Source organism: Melanaphis sacchari, unplaced genomic scaffold, assembly GCF_002803265.2.
Source record: "Melanaphis sacchari strain LSU unplaced genomic scaffold, SCAv2.0 Contig12_pilon_pilon, whole genome shotgun sequence".
Taxonomy (NCBI): Eukaryota; Metazoa; Arthropoda; class Insecta; order Hemiptera; family Aphididae; genus Melanaphis; species Melanaphis sacchari.
Window position 1 is genome coordinate 2,094,491 of NW_020270527.1, and position 18,438 is coordinate 2,112,928.

The 18,438-nt window shown below is 26.2% G+C and overlaps 1 protein-coding gene across 1 annotated transcript in view; it reads right to left on the reverse strand.

The window, feature by feature from the left end:
• The window catches only part of LOC112591105 (mucin-3A), a 48,601-nt gene extending 31,940 nt beyond the window's left edge, over positions 1 to 16,661 (reverse strand). Inside the window, exon 1 of the mRNA XM_025334774.1 lies at positions 16,269 to 16,661. The gene's annotated coding sequence lies outside the window, so the exon portion shown is untranslated. The remainder of the gene's footprint in view (positions 1 to 16,268) is intronic.
• Positions 16,662 to 18,438: the final 1,777 nt, after the last annotated feature.

Below are 18,438 nucleotides of genomic sequence, written 5' to 3' on the forward strand. Positions count from 1 at the left end.
TTAAATCGAGAACCTGGAAATCTGTTAACCTATTGTATGTAAATTTATTTATTCTACTTAGATTTATACTTTATGAATGACATAAAAATTTAAATAAAAAACAACATCTTCTAGACATTTAGGTAGTATATAGATACCAAATAATATTAAATGTTGCAAAATCGTATATTGTTAAATATTTGTATCAACCAATAATATTAAGCTTATGAGACAAAAATATTTTATAGATGTACACCTATTTATTTACATTTGAATAATATGACAGACATTCAACATCTATACAAATTATAAAATTCTTTTGACTTTGAAATAAGATTATGATTATTTCAAATTTTAATATTGTCTTTACATATGTATTGTTATATACAAGTTTGATAATATTTGTTGTCTAAATAATATTAAATAAAATGAACTAATTTTATTTACAATATGTATACTTATATGGCTATTTAATATGTGTTATTTAAGCAACAAAACAAGTTGGGAAGTATTATGAAACATTTTAATATAGGTAATCGTTCTACATACGATATCGCATTTCATTTCTACGTGAATTGATAGTCGATTTAAAATAATACCAGCCGCATTATGCAAATTATATTATGTAGGTACGGGCGTTAAACGTGACTGAATATGAATCAAATCGATTTTTATTTTTAATTCGTACACAATGATTTATGATTATTTTATAAATTGAATTAATATAGTATTATGATCTATAAACTATTTATGTCATATGGCATGATAAACTATGATAACAAGTTAAAGTTGCTCTCTATATATACTTACTAATATTTCGTTCTAGTTGACACAATTATACATTTTCAAAACTTTTGTTTATTTATTTTTAAGTTTCGAAAAAAAAAAATTTTTTTTACAGTTAATATTTAAATTCTATTTCAAATCAGAAAATTATATGACAATAATTAATTTGAATATTTTTAAGACTATATAGTAAATATATAGTTTTCGGAATTGAAAATTAGTCATTTTAATATGGTGATATTCAAATTATTGGTATCGATATCTATAATAATGTGGAGAAGATTATATTTTTGTAATATCGAAAGTATTTTTTACTATCTGATGGTCTTTATGACAGTTGATATAAACAAATCGTTATTATTAGTTTATGACATATAAAAGTATTACGACATATTTTACTAAAATTCGTGATTCTGCTACAAGGCAAAAACTTGCATCATTTTTCAATTTGGTTTACGTGTGAAAGTTCAAGACCAATGATTTCAGTAATTCGGAATTCAAAAACTGTGTGCATAGTATAAACTGTAAAAAATCTATACATCAGCCATCATCAATAAATTATTCTACTATGATATTATTATCATCATATTAATTATGCATAAAAACTTCTTATATCTCATTTATTCGATAGTAAATTAATTCCGTGCTGATGCTATAATAATAATGTATGTTAGTATGTACATCGGTATCGTATCTTATGAGTAAAAATAAAGAGAAGATACGAAAAAAAAAATAATAATAAACGTAATCATTATTATTATTTAATCGAAACGTATTGGTGTGGGTTATCTATACGGCGGTGAATCGTCGCCCTGTGATCGATGCACATGTAATATATAATAATAATAATATTATATACCTATTATTATCATCGTGTGTCGGAACACACTCATCGCAGTGTACGCGTCGTAATAACCGGATCCGTCGGTTATCGCATCTTCTCCGCAAATATAATAATATTATGTATTAAAATATTATATTATACTAAACACATACAGCAAGGCAGGTACGTATACAGCTGGTATAGGAGTCGGATATACGCGAGTAATATTATAATATAATTTTTAGTTGCGCAACGACGACATCGCAAGCGAGGAGTTATGCGTAAAAATGTCGGGAAAAAAATATCGGGGAAAGTTGTGAGACCGTGCAGTGTGCATAGTGCGATGATGGGTACCTCAGTGAGCTGTACGCACATTATAATAGAAGACGCCACCAATAAAATAAAAATAAATGTTCGCGTGTGTGAACAGTGTAATCGACCTTCACCTTTGCAATACAACACATCCGCTATATAATAATGTATGCAACGCATCAGGACAGGTACTCAGACAACGCTATATGTTATAATATATATATATATATATATATTATGCGATTATACAAAATTATATCACAGTTGACCACTTAAAGTGTTAAATACATCGCGTGTTGTACCCATGTAGTTATCATTATTATCATCATTCGGTAATTATTATTTTACTCGCAACCTTTAAAAATTTTTCAATAGAATGTGTGTAACACGCGAACGTTTCTGACTCTGTATGATCGTATGATGTATGCGTAAGTACCCATCTATTACTGTATTACACTATAATGCAGTATTAGGTAGGTACGTACGCGATATTTTTTTCCTTTTACCTACTATTATTTTACCAAAATAATATTGTGTGGACGTAAATCATGAAACTCTTATCGAAAATGTTTAATTATAACGTCTGTACGAGTATAGACATTTTTTTTCAACTATTATTGACAATCGCAATGGTTGAAAAAAATACTTTACCTACGATTGAAGTTTTGAACATAATTTACAATTACTTCATCATCTGTGTGGTAATATTCAATCAATCAATTTAACGAAGAGTAATATAATATAGAAAAGTAATTAATTACCATTAAACCATAATCGTAAACTTACACAAGTTCAATGGCTGTATTTCTAAAAACTGTAATTCTTAGTTTGTTATTAAAAACTCACGAAAGAATAGTACCGTACAAGCATAATAATTACCTATGTAGAATAAAATATTATTAAATTTATAAAAACAAAATAACCAAACATGTCTATTTTAAAATACAAATAAAACTTAAATCTTAACAATTTTTACACACTATCATAATAAGTAATAACTTATTATGTAAATGTTGAACTAACGAAAGTTAATATAACATTAAATAGGTCTTACGTTTTATTAGATAATATAGGTAGTAAATGTCTATACAGTTACATGGGAAATACATATTAGATGTATTTTGTTAACTAAGTACCTACTTATATTGTGGGATGTCTAACTATTTAATATTCATAACTTTATTTTAGTCTGTATTTCAGTGTATATTATGTTTTCGGTTGATTTTAATGAGACATATTTTGATGTTTTTCTTTTTTTACGTGTGATAAGTCTATTTTTATATTTTATAACACAAGTCTACTCACATTTTGAATAAACCTTCGCGGTACTTTAATCTCGAACGTATTTTTAGTTAAATAATATCGTCTCGTAACTCGTTGACTACATTTTGCAAACTCACGAGCGTATAATATGTACCTAAATAATAATAATAATAAACACGCATATGTTATTTTAACGGACTACATTTCATTATGAGAGATGATATAAGTGTTAATACATTTTTACATGATGTTTCGGATAGATTCGGTTTCAACCCGTTTCTAAGTACACGTCTGTACCAAGTGAAAGCCATATATAGTGCGGTATGATCATAATATTATATTATACCTACATAATATTAGGTACCTATATATACTAACATACGATGATGTGAATCAATATATGGAGTATATGGACCATGATCCAACGATGATTCACAAGTAAATATTCAATATATATATATATGTGTGTGTGTGTATTTATCATGACGAAACGGCCAATGAGTTGGAAATTTGGAATGCGTTACAAACGCATATAATAATATTATGAATAATAACAATCGTTCGTAGGAAGCAAGAGACGCGCTCGTGGGACGAGCGTGCGGTGTACAATCGTGTAAGTCGTAGGAGAGAAGACCATCATCGGTGCCGGTCGACGAATTCAATGTCCGTTGTAATTTGTATAAAATTATCAACATTTTGGATTATGGGCGAAAATAACAAACATATGGTTGCAAAACTTTACGGTCCAATATGCGTACACGTGAATCACATATAATATACCTATTACAGGGAGGTCGTCTCATATCAATTTTATGCTGTGGGTATACTTTTACCCACAGTAATACATAATAAAATATTCAATCTAACGCAATAGTTGTGTACTTGTGTTGTATATCAGTATAAATAAATATTAAATAGGAAGTATCTAAAACAGGCATGAGAGATATCTTCAGATATATACCAAGGATTCAAAATAATATTCTTACGATAAACGGAGATGTGGATAACCGATTTAACCAAAAATCCTTTTATTATTACCCTTTTACAAATAACAACAGACCTTTTTTAATGAACCTACCACGTTTCCAAAAACACTATTGAACTTTTTTACGATTTCTTAATTTTGCTAACCTTGGTTTTAATCACCCCACGTGCTGCCCTTTTTCAATGTTATTTGGTTAAAAGATGGAGGATTATATTTTGATTGTTTTTCATTTTTTCGACGAAACTTGAACAATTTCACGATTTTTTTCCACGAAGTTGTGAAAAGAACACGTAGTGTCCACCAATTTTTCGGTAAAAAATGTTAATAATTTAATGGTATTTATTATTTTTTTTTCTACGAGTGAAGCAGCACTATGCAGCCAAAATATGTATAGGAATAAGAATATTTCTAATTTATGAAGTAATATATATCAATATTTCATACTATATAATCACCAAATTTTGTACTGAAAATATTTAAGTATATTATAACTATGTGTTGAATCGACAATAATAAGAACATATTGACAATTAGGTATAAATGAGAAATAGTTTAGTAATATATTATGATTTAGATACCATTTAACACTGTATTCATTATATAACTAAATATATTTTTCGATCAAGGTTTTAAAATTATGTTATTTATAAGTGAATTAAATTAATGAAATTCTTTTAAAAATAATGATCTTAACATGATGAATGTTAAATAAATAAACGTATAAGTCTATTTTAATTTTTAGTTCGTTAAAATGATTTTTTTCCAGTAAAATGTATTTTAATGTATAATAAACTTGATTTTTCAAGGATACGCAAAGATATTCATTGCATTAAACTTTTTATGCAATGTTTTAAATTATTTATAATAATAAACTCGAGCTTAAAAACACATTTATATATATATAGAAATTAAATACATTATAAAAAACTTGAAATATCAAATTCTTTGAAATTCAAAGAAGTTAATCATTTTAAAAAGTACTTGCGAACATAAAGAAATAAAATAATAAAAAAATGGAATAAATTGAATAAATATAACTTTTTAACATAAGCTCGTTAGGTATTTTCTTTGTATTTTTTAAACAAAATATATGAAAAACTTATAGCACAATAAACTTGATTCTTTTTATAGTTTTCATTTCTCAAGGATTAGCAATATATGAACATTTTAATTCAATATTAATATTATGCATTATATTATAAATAATGAATGCATAATAATAAGGTATGCGCATACTGTAGGTATATCAAATAATAATAATAATAATATGGTACTTATACTATATTATTATTCATTATAAATAACGTCACTTATTATTATTAGACAGTATAGGCACATATACTATAGTTCACTCAAATTAACAATATAATTGTAAAACAATTCATTGAAATGGGAGCGTATAATGTTTGTCTGAATACTATCTAGAGTCTAAATCATATTTTTGTGGGGTAAAAATCAATAGACAGTTAATTTAATTGTACATAAGAAAATTATTATAAAGGTAGATAAATTGTGGAGAAAAAACATCCTCAGGAAAAAACTCCCAGTATAAAAATGAATCTAATTAATATACTTAAAATTTAACAGTGTCAGAATAATAATAAATATTTTTTTTAGTAATTCTATAATCATCTAGAATAGAACAATAATAAAACAAATACAAAAAATACGTAAATTAGTTAATGAAATTATTTTCAATAAATTATTGATTTGCATGGTAAGTACATAATAATTAATTAAATATTAACAATTTATAAGAATAATAATACCAATCGTATAGTAATATACCAATATAATAGGTACCTATTTAATATTTTACTAATTATTAGTTATCATTCAAAAAAACATATTTACTGATTAATTTTTAAAAATAGTTTTTTCCATACAATTTTTCTTCTTCTAAAAACGAAGTAGGCTGATAATAATAAACTTTCGTCAGTATATAAAAATGCAGAATCTATAGATTTTATTAAATTATTCGAAACCGTATTATATACATTTTCCACACTGTTTCAATTATCGATTACTTTATAAATTATATGGATGGATTAGCTACGAAGAAATTACATTTGTACTTTATAAATGATTCTGTTCACATTCGACGATAATAATGTATAATAATGATAGAATATTGTCATAAATATTTTACCGCAATAACGAGTACATAAACAGAACATAGCTCGCTGTAATGATAAATAAGAATGATTAATGACATAATATACATTTGGTGTGGTCTAATGATTAGACACTAATCATAGTAATTCTGCTTGGTGATGACAACAACTCAAAAGTTTATTCTGTAATTTTTCAAGATGTTATAATATTAAAATACAAAGTAAGCAGTAGTCGCCGCTTAATGTGGGTAATCGCTTTAATACTAATCAAACAGATAATATAAACCAACCGATTACACTAAACGAAATTTGAAAAAAATAACAAATATAATTTGCCACATCAAAAAAAAAAAAAAAAAGGTAAAGTAGGTAACCGCTCTGCTGTACAGTTGTTATGGTCAAGTGTATATACCTCATCATTAAGTAAGCTATTGTAATTTGTAATAGATATGTTAATTACGAATTCAATGTTATTATACTATAATTTATTTATATTGTGAATATTAATAAATAATATTAATAAAATTATTATACTAAATACTTTAACATGTCATTACGTAAAGTAAAATATAGTAATAAACGTAACATTTTCAAATATCTAGTAATATTTTTGAATATCTAAAAAAAATTATTTTTGCAAATTTATTTGATTTTTGGATCTTAGAAAGAACTACTTAAAGGAACCTTACATTAAGTGTGCAAGTCTCAGCTAAAAAAGTTTAGAATTGTACACATTTTTAACTATAAAATGATTTGCGTGTCTATTAAAAAATGAATATCTAATGCTTATAAAAAAAATCTGTAAATTTACGCTTCAGTTGTTTTTAATTCTTATAGTTACAACTTATAAACGTCTCAACTCCCAGTACTATTATAGTGGGTACGCGAACGAATTGTATTTCAGTACGATCAACGATCAACACGTAAAAGTTTGTCCAAACATCAACAATTTTATCTTAATTTGATAAAACAATATATAATTAGATGGTAACTTCGATAGTGTGTTACTAAACTCTTAGGTACCTACTTGTTAATATAATATAAACCATCGATTAAAAGTTAAAACAATCGATATAATTTACATATTAAATATTATTACATCGGTATACATCATTAAGCTTGTTCTTATACTTTTCGATAACAATAAACGATTGATAACATTTACTGTGATTATACGAGTATTAATCCATGATGACCATTATATTATTTAATATGACATATTTTGATATGCATCACATGAATAATTAAAAATTATAATTTAATAATATTATGTGATTGTGATTGTGAGGAGTAGAAATATTTTTAAAAAATCAGAAAACTTGTAGTCACGTCGAACGGCGAAAAAACGTGTAGAAAAAATAACAGGTTTTTGATTAGTTAGTTCTTTCAGTGTTTCTTATACCCGTGACATTTTTCCGTGCTTCCGATGAGATTATACCTCACAGTCAATTACGCAACAAGCAAACACAATTATTGATGATCGGCTCACTGCAGTACTAAGTAGGTAGCTAGGTATGGTTACAGGTATACTTAAATATATTGTATCCTATAATGATGATAATAATAATAATATAGTTAATCAATGTCTGTACAACGTATCCCTTTTGATGGGTTATCTAAAAATATTACGTTTTATTACGTTTCCAGTTTGGCGTGACGCAACGACAATATACCTACTGCAGCGGTTTCATTATGGTTTCACTGTGGTCGTGTATTTTATTGACCGGTAGTGAATTATTTTATTTTTGATAAAATCAGTACGATTTATAACCGGATTCGAGAAATTGGTGGATTTTACTGATTTTAGTACAATACCGTCATACTATTCTGTAGATGACTTTATAAATTAAATGTTGAAAGCTCTTTACCATAAAACCACACACGCTTTTACTTCAATTAACGCGTAAATGTAATATTTTGTTGTTGTTGTACCAACAGTTAAATAGCCTCCTTGTGGGTGTTTATTAATATAACTGTATTTTTTTTATTTAAACAAGTAAATTAAAAAGTTTAACGTGCGGTAGTGAAATTTCTTAATAATGAGATGTATATTAAAGGATAAGATAAGTTGTATTATGACTATACGAGAAAGACTTAGAAACTGTTAAAAATATAAACATCTTTATCTGATATGTATTTTCTTGAAATAATAAACGAAAATATATTTTACACTAGTATTATTATTTGGTAGACGTCATGTAGTACTTTTTTTCATTTAAAACATAGTGATGGGTGGGAACTGCTTGTCACAATATTGCCACCCAGCCTCATTTCGTCTATTCACACACAGGTAGTACCTATGTTATTATTTATTATTTACCATATAAACACAAAATATTAGTAATTTACTTACAGTTAATATACCTTACAATATTTTTAAATTAATATAATAACTCATATTTAAAACTAGTCATATTAATAATTGTGTTTAATATTTTAACATTTATACACTTATAGTCCATACGGCAATAATTAATTTTGATTAAAATAGGTACCCGTTTTTAATTTTTAATAATTTGTTTTCTCGAATTTCTTAGATCTTTAAAGCACATATTAAATGTATACATAGTGTGTATTACACACGTTTTTTCTTCTGCATTTAATTTACCCGACACTTTGTCTACTTATTATTGCTATTATTTATATAAGTACTTAATATGTACATTCAATTTAATTTTCAACTATATATTTACAATACCTATATGCGATTGTATATATGTAGTTGTTATTAAAATTTAAAATATTAACTGAAATTGCCTATAATCATAATTTAAACTGTAAACACTCAGTAAGATTATTGTTCAATATCGAAAAAATGAATGTCAAGTTTAAAAACTAGAACCATAACCCATAGGTGTGGACGCATGGTACAACTCAATAATTTTAGGTAATTTATACAGCTACACAAATAAGTGCGCGTACATATAAATATTCCACCAATGATCATCATTTAATTTATATACGCTATAGTAGGTATTAACCGTAATCAATGATTTCGGTATTTTATCATCTTTTGCTTGCGAATTTGCTGAAAAATGAAAACCGATGAAAACTATACCCAATATTATGTTTCTAATCACACATGCGGTACACAAGAATATAACACTAGAAATTCTTTTTGTTAGTGCCTTAGTGAGTACACGCACTTAGGCAACTTGAATGTTTTATTATTTAATGGATCAAATGGGTCATGAACGACGAATTTTAATCACGATTGGCGCGTATATTACTTAATCCGTCATACGTATTATTATTATAATATAGTGATAATATATATAGTAATAATATTCAATATTTAGAGACGTGTGGTGACCTAAACGCATGGTTAATAGAAGTGGTAGCTGTTCAGAGCGCCGTTTTAACGATTTGAAAAATTACGATGAAGCGTGACCTGACGATAGGCGGCAACATGTACCTATGTTATAAATATGATTACTGTTTTATTAAAATAAATTATAATAGGCCGCTGTTGGGAGTGAGTTATGGTTGTGTGCATGTGTGTTATATGCGCATAATGAATTCGTGTAATTAATTTGCTAAATCCATTAAGTGAGTACGTAAATAATCCTAAAATGGATCAACTCATCAACTACTTATAAATTATAATCAACCATATAATTACTCGTAATAATTAACCAAAAACATGTATTCGTTTAATTATTACAAAAATATTATAAAGCCGAAAAAAACTTAGTTTATGAGATAGGTACCAACATAAAAAATGTAAAATGTATTTTTTGATTAATAAAAAATATAAAATTTAATTTTTTTTTCACTTACATCTAGTAATATACTCGTAATGTATAATTAGGACTCAAAAAGAACTATAATTACTATAAGAAAATATCTGTTTAAAATAAGATATAAGATGAAACCATGATTTATTTTTTTTATTTTACTAAGGTAACTTAAAGTATAGAATTTTAAATATTATTACCATAAGATTGTCCTAAAATATCCATGATATAATATAGCATTATAACAGTATAAGTACTATATTTCTATAATAAAAGCAATTTATTTTCGATCAATGAAAATTAAGGTCATTCTATTTATTGAATGATTATGATAAAGTATATTTTTTATTGATGCTTTTTGGACATGAATAATTTGAAAATTAATCAAATACATTTCCAAGGTTTTAAAAATGTTAACATTCACTGCGATTTTTTTTTTTTAAATAATGGATAAAAATTAAAATGGTTTATGATATATAATTAAATTAATTATAATATTTCATCTGACAATTGTTAGTTACGAATAGTTAATTTATCTATTTGTTTATAGAAGTATTACTGAATAAGAAATCGTTACTTAAATATCAGCATTTCAATTAAAAAATATCTTTTAAACGTAAATCAGCTTTAATATGTTAATTTTTTAATATTATTCTCAACAATTTTCAAAATAAATTTTAAGTGATTCATATAAACCATACTTTGAAAATAAATACAATAATTTAATTATTCTTTAAATTTTAATATGTATACTATCTTGTTTATTTAATGTAATGTAACTCGTTAATTTTAGATCATGCAATTCATTATTTCTCTAAATAAGTTTTATAGATGAGAATAAAAATAACGTGAGAAACTTTTAACACATAATTTTACTTTGTTTCTTACCGATTGTACTACATCAGTCATGTAATAATCTTGTTTTTATATTTAAATATCAAAATGTAATCCATGAATTTCGCTGTGTTATGAAATATTAAGGTAGTTCTTGAGGATTTGGTGTCACAGTTTTTTTTTTTTTTTTTTATATAAACAAAAGCAAACATTATCGCGATAAAAAAGAAGTTGTGAAACGTCATTAGAGCAGAGTGAGAGAATCTTCAGCGTTCCATCCATGACAGTTGGAGGCCGACCATTCGACCCCACAAATTAAATTAAATAAAACAACAAACAATAAGTTCAAAATACAAAATAATTCTAATGCAAATCCTTGCACTAATAATATGTTGGAGACGTGTTAGACAACAAATCACTAATCCTTCCGAGACTGATGAGTTGAATGAGGGTAATTTGGATTTATACTTTGTCACGACAAAATGACGAAGTCCGATGGAAAAAAAATGCTCTCTTAAACAATAATTATAAAGGACCATGGACCTAGATACGGTATCATATAACATAAAAAAACCACATTAGAGTACTTTTATTTTTATAAGGTCATAATATAATTTTATAATACCTACTTAAAATAAAAACAAGATTCAAACATTGGTATACATACCTAACATAATATTATGTAATTGTATCGAGAACTAATCTAATTTAAAATAATTATTTACAAGATATTATACCTATATCACAAATAAACTGAAAGTAATTAATTTAATAAAAAATAGATTCATGAAAATATTTATGCCATCAATCCATTTTATAAAAAATTTTTGTAAAATTCTGATGACCATAGTTATAACTATAGATATTATAAAATTAACAAGAATATCAATGCTAATGATACCTACAAATTCTAAACTAAATAATGTTTTGCATTGAGGAAAGAACATAAAAATAAATTAAATATTACATTTCAAATAATATATTAAGAAATTAAAACGTTAAACCAAGATATATAATATTATAATAATATTTGTCTTAGTCATATGTCATAAAAAATCAAAATATATTACCCATACAAATAATGTATTAACTACTATTTATAATTTTATCATATTTTATGCTATTAAAATATGTATGTCACAAGGTTATATCATCGTTTGATATACCTACCATATTTTTTATTTTCATCATAATCAACTTGGATAAATATTATACTGTTTGTTGTTACGAATTATTTCCTATAGTCAACTACTTTGATTCACAAAACATGACACAACTATTTTTTTGTATACTTTCCTTTCAATCAAAATATTACGGTACCCAACAATCACGCAGTGGTCAGTTACTCTTTAAGTTTAGCCTATTTCCTTCCCCCAAATAAATTCCTACTTTAAACTATAGGCTAAATATTACTTGATGAGTTCAAAAATTGTATTATTATTTTTTTTTTTAATTGTATTTTTGAAATATAATATTATATACTAATAATTTATAATAAAATGAAAATAGTAGAACAACGTTATATTGATTATATTATATTTGCATGTTTGTGAATTTCTTATCTTTGATGTGAGTAATGTAACACACATAAATATATTATCTAATCAAATCTTGCAGTCATTATTACAGTTATATAATTTTATTTTTGATTTTATAACGGATTCAAATTTTGAAAATAACTGGACAAAAACGATTTTTGATAGGTATACAATGTAATAATCGATTAGTATTAAGCACATGTGTTTGGCTAACTAAACTCGAGCATAGGTCACCACAGCTGGTTAATGATCATGATGGTCTTTATCAACACGTAAGTATAGGTACATCACGGATATATCATATATAACCCCGGGGAAGCCGTAAGTATACTGGAAATAATGATAAATGAAATTCACATTAGTTTCTTAGTGTACAGCGTACGCCTCATGGAAACGCTTGAAGCCATTTTATTAGTGCCGAATGATTACAACCGGTTCACTACTATTTTCGAACACGTGCCAGTAGAACTGTAATAACTTTAAACGGTCATAATGTGAGCACTTAATATTAGGTTTGATCTTAAGTAGGATCCATTTTAGATGGTTTTAAAATAATATGATACGTTACATCTAAACTCCAAATACGAAAGTAATTGAATAATAACTTAGATAGGTACCTTTTTAATTTTCTTTTTACCGAATCTTATTGTCTTGATTTGATAATATATACTAATTCTAATAGTTTAATTTTTGTCTAATGAAAATATTCATAAAATTTAATTTAAATTAAGTTTTTATTTAAAATTTTTGATACATGAAATTGAATGCTTCATAACACAATTAGATCAATAATTTATAATAATTTATAGTTTTTTTGATTGACTGAAAAATTAGTAACTTTTACCATAATATATTCAATATGCTTATTGTTAAATTCAAAAATAACTACATTTAATTTTTAAATGCAATAATTAACAAAAATAAAATAAAATAATTTAAAACAACAATAATTGTCTTAAAATGTTTGTTTTTTAAAATAAAATTAAACATTTTAATCATTGTTAAAATTAGTGAAATATTAAAAACAATTTCTTTTTTATGTATAATATGCATTTTATTTAGCGTCGATCCATATAACATTTATATTTTTAAATGGTTCTTATGATGACTTTTTGTGACTACTGTCAACAACACGATCTAAATTATTTAGCCCTAAGATCACATTTTTAACTTTCGTAACCATTAATTATTAAAAGTTTTGAGGTTTTAACATTTTTATAATAAATTTAAATTGAATAAGAAATCATAGCAGTCTATTTTAATTATAGTAAATTAAATTAAGTATGAAATAATGGAAATGCCGAAACAGCAATTCCATTATGAATATATGATATGGAGACAATTATGTTGATATCTATTTTTTTTTTTTTTTTAGATACATTTTAAATCACATAATACCTACATATTATAATAACATAAATACATAATGCATATTACTGTAATAGGAAAACAATTTTGGATTAAGTAATAATTTGATGCCCCAATTAACAATTCAACAATCACAGTTTATTAAATCATATCATACCTATTCAAAATAATTCTATTGTATTAACGCTTCAATAAAACTTTAGACTAAATAATCTTGTCGATTAATCGCATTCAAATATTACGTCTTATTACAATTTTGAAACAACTAGTTTAAACAATCGAGTTACAAATAAGTAGATTTAAAATATTCTATTTCTTACGGAGACGTTTTAAGTTAAGTAAATTTTTTTTTTCTTTGTATTAATGTTTGTTTGTTAAAACCGTTCAGAAATAATATTCTGTGTATAAGCGATATTATTCTTCGTATGGACGTTTCTTTTAAAATGTATACCAATAAAGTTGTTTTGTTTTTGATATATTAACCATTGTTATTAGTAGAATAAGTAAAGAAATACCGAGGTATCTGTACTATATACGATATTATATAAGTTATTAAAGCAATTATTTCGTTTAAACTAATACGCCTCCGGATCAGAGTGAAATAAATTGTTTAACATATTTCATTAAGGTGAGCGTGAAAAGTAGTCTCATTCTCAATAGTCCACCTATTGTGTTTGCATAGAGTATATTTTAATAAACATCTATACCAAAAACAAATATTATATATCTTTCTTTCCTGTTTCAGCAGTTTAATACGTTTGGATATAATCCAACTAGGGTAAAATATTTATTTATTGTACAATACGTATCAAAATGTCTTTTTGAAACTAGTCTACTCTAAACTCGAAAAAAATTTATATATTGATTATTTATTATAATTTTTAGCAAAAAAAATGTCACAAAGTTTAGAATATGTGAAGAAACGTGTGTAATAACCAAGTATAATAGTATACATATTACATATAGGTAGATATTTTTCTTAAATTTGTATAATAATACGAATTATAAAAACTACGCTAAATTACGTTTTTCAGTTATGGATTTTTAATATAATTCAATAAATATGTTGTAACTATTGTAACATAATTTGATATCATAAACAATTTTTTTAGTAAGGTATTTTAACTTTCTAGGCCGCTAAACTATCTTTCCGTTTATCATTTCCTTCCGCTCCTACTATATATAACTGAATATTAAAAGTCACTGCTTTGCATCTTTCAAAATTATAATGTTTATATTTATTGTAGGTAGGTATCTATTTTAAACTTTTTAGAAAATATAATATTGTTTTATCTATTTAAAGGATATTATCTTTTGATTATAAAAACAAAATTATGTAATACACAACGCGTAAACGAAAATTTTCGCACACTGCGAATACTAAAGGATTACGAAATTAAAATAAAACATAATGTGAAAAGTACACAACATATACACGTATATTATATTATTATGTACAATATAATGTATAAAAGTACAAAATGAGTTGACAACTATACAAACAGAGCCCTCTAATATTGTTTTCGAAATATCAAGTAACTATATATACACGTTAACTGTACTATATTTACTACAGATCATATTTGATATCTAATAGATTTTGTTTTGTTGTATATCGGTTGGAAAAAAAAACTGAAAGTACATTTTATCGTGAATCGCTTCAGTCATGATGCTTCCAAACTACAGGGTTCTGCAATGTCCTTATTCCGTGGTTATAATCGTGCAGTGATTCACATTACAAATCGTGGCCAAATACAATAATAATTAGTTCATCGTTATATTCTGAGCATTCATTTCAACACAAAATTGAAGAATTATATAATATAAAATTATTTATAGTATATTATTATTTTTTTTTTTATTTAAAATACGGGTTGTAATGGTATAACATATAACCATACTGGAAATTACCGTCATTTGAGCGATTTATTGCAACCAACAAATAATTCATAAATAGGACAAAATTACCAAATAGGTAACACGTAGTCATTACACTTAAAAATATATAAAAAACAAAAAAACAATATGATATATAGAAATTATTTAATCTAGAAATAATAACTCTTTGTTATTTTTTTTATTTAGACTTAAACCAATTTATACGTATTGGTGAACTTTTGGGGTATCAGAATTGTATTTTTTTAAATTATTGCATACAACTTTTTGTAAACTATGAACTGTAATCGACCAAATTAGAATTTAATTATGTTACGCGTATAGTATAATAATGGTTTTTATAGCATTGAGTAATAACAAAGCTATGATTTCATGAAAATAATTAATAAAAAGTGTGCATTCGTTCAAAACCCAAAAAAACTTCGTATATAATATTATATAAGCATGCATATTACGATATTGTGTGGTGGTTCGACGTCGTCGATAAATCTAATATTATAATAACAAGTATGTAAAAAAAAAAAAACAAGTATTGATAGATATATATATATATATGCATAATATGATACATACGTGCATATTATACAGATCAAATATTATTATAATCGTATTATCTATCGACTTGGCACTTACCGGTTTAGTAAATATACGGCGGATCGGTTCGATAAATGTGTGGGCGTACGCAATATATATATATTGCCTTGGGTAATTACGTATATGTATTTATGTATATATACACGATATGCGATATACCTATATAGGTAACACGGTGTGTATCGGCGTGTGGCGTGTGTTGAATCCGTCGAGTCGATTAAATTCGGCACAAGACACGTCGTCGGCTATATTATAGCCGTAGGTATAATAGAAAAATGTACAAAATACAGCGCGTGTATTTTGTCGTCGTCCTATGCGCAAAATCGCGTCGGCCGCGGCGCCAAGTAAGTACCTATATCTGCGAGAGAGGGTCGTCGCTGCTCGGGCACCGGTAGTGTTTCCAACTCGCGATTACGGACGTGAATGGACGACGGTGTAGACGACAACGACTACGATGATGTTTCCAGACGCACACCCCTCGTCGAGGGTGTCGTCTTCCTTTCCGTCGGCGGCGCCCCCCACCCCCCCCCCCACACATCTGTTCCCGCGCACAGTATGGCGTGATCGTATTAATATTATTGTATTATAATCGGCCGAACTTCGGGGGAAGAAATACAATACATATTACGTACATTATGTACGTTAAACGATGTACATCACTGCTGCAGCGCCGTTCTCGCGCGGAGCGAAGAAAACCGGGTCAAGGCGATCGTCCTCGAAGAAAGAAAAAAAAATAGAAAATTTGCGACGGAAAATAATATTGCCTAGCTAAGCACAACGCATCCAACCTGCAATGCTTACACGCGTTATGATGATATATACAGATTGGGTTATAGGTTGAGTTATAGGTTAGGTGCCTAACCCATGTGGTAAAATATATCATAGTGCTTTTTTTTTTGTCTGTTTGACGCAAACCGCTTTCGTTGCTACTTGTTATATATCTGTCGGTTATTTTTGCGTTTTTTTAAACTGTACAGCTGGTTGACTTTTAGAAAAATATTGTTAAAATGACTTAGTCTCAAACATTAAAAACACCAAGAAATATGCGTGCTGTTGCGCACTGAAAATAATAAAATATGCACTTTAGAACAGAAAATTAAATAATGACTAAATACTTAACACCTACCTATACTTTTTTATTTATTCATGAATAATTCCAACATTGAAAATTTTAACAATTTTATTTTAAATCAAGGTTTCTATGTTTGTTCATAAATTTTACTTCTATAATTTTGCCGATTAGCAGCAACCGCAAGTTTGTTTTATTTTACTATATTGTCTATATTTATAGATCATTATTATACGAACTAATAACGACAATTTATTTACAGTAGATATATTATTTAGGCTCTGAAAGTCCAAAAAATAAATGTGAATACCTAGTGTTTAACTTCGTCATGTAATCGCAACAAGATTAAAATCTTATTTATTTTTAGCAATTTCACTTATACTACTATACCTACTACCTACTATGAGAACTGTATTAATCTTCGAATATGCGTTAAAAGCCACGATTATTAAAAGTGCCCTAAAAATCTTCATATCAAGAAATATACACTTAAAATTAAAAAAAACTTGCAAGTGGGTACTAAAAACTTTTAATATTAAATAGTAACGTAATATTTTTAGATAATAATCCTACTTTTTACAATTCGTTGTAATTAATAATGGAAAAGTAATTAAATGATAATAGTATTATAATTGTAGAATGAAAAAAATTAAAATAATGAAGTGTGTAATGACATAACGCGTAATAGTAATACGACCCTTGTTACATCGATAATTAGTTATTACTTATTACCAATTAAAAAAGTTATATCACAATAATTACAAACATTTGTAAAAGTTACAATTCTTTTTCCTGAAACTTAGTATTATTTAATTATCTTATACATTTTGAAAGGCATTGCTGTCTGCCATCTGGACAAAAAGGGTACATGGATCGCTAGTTGGCGGTTCCAACTGTTATATAAGTATTTGAATATTTTTATAAAAAAATTAAAAATATATTATTTTTTACGATTCCCAAAGTCGGTTAGAATAATAAAATTTGTCGTTTGAAAAAAAAGAATTTAGTACATTATTATTTAGAATTTAAATTTTAAATGAATAATATGCAACAAATCAGTGATACACATTTAGGGGGCTGTTAAATTCTCATAACTCCCACCTCCCACAGAAATATATTCTTTGATGAAAATGATTTTAT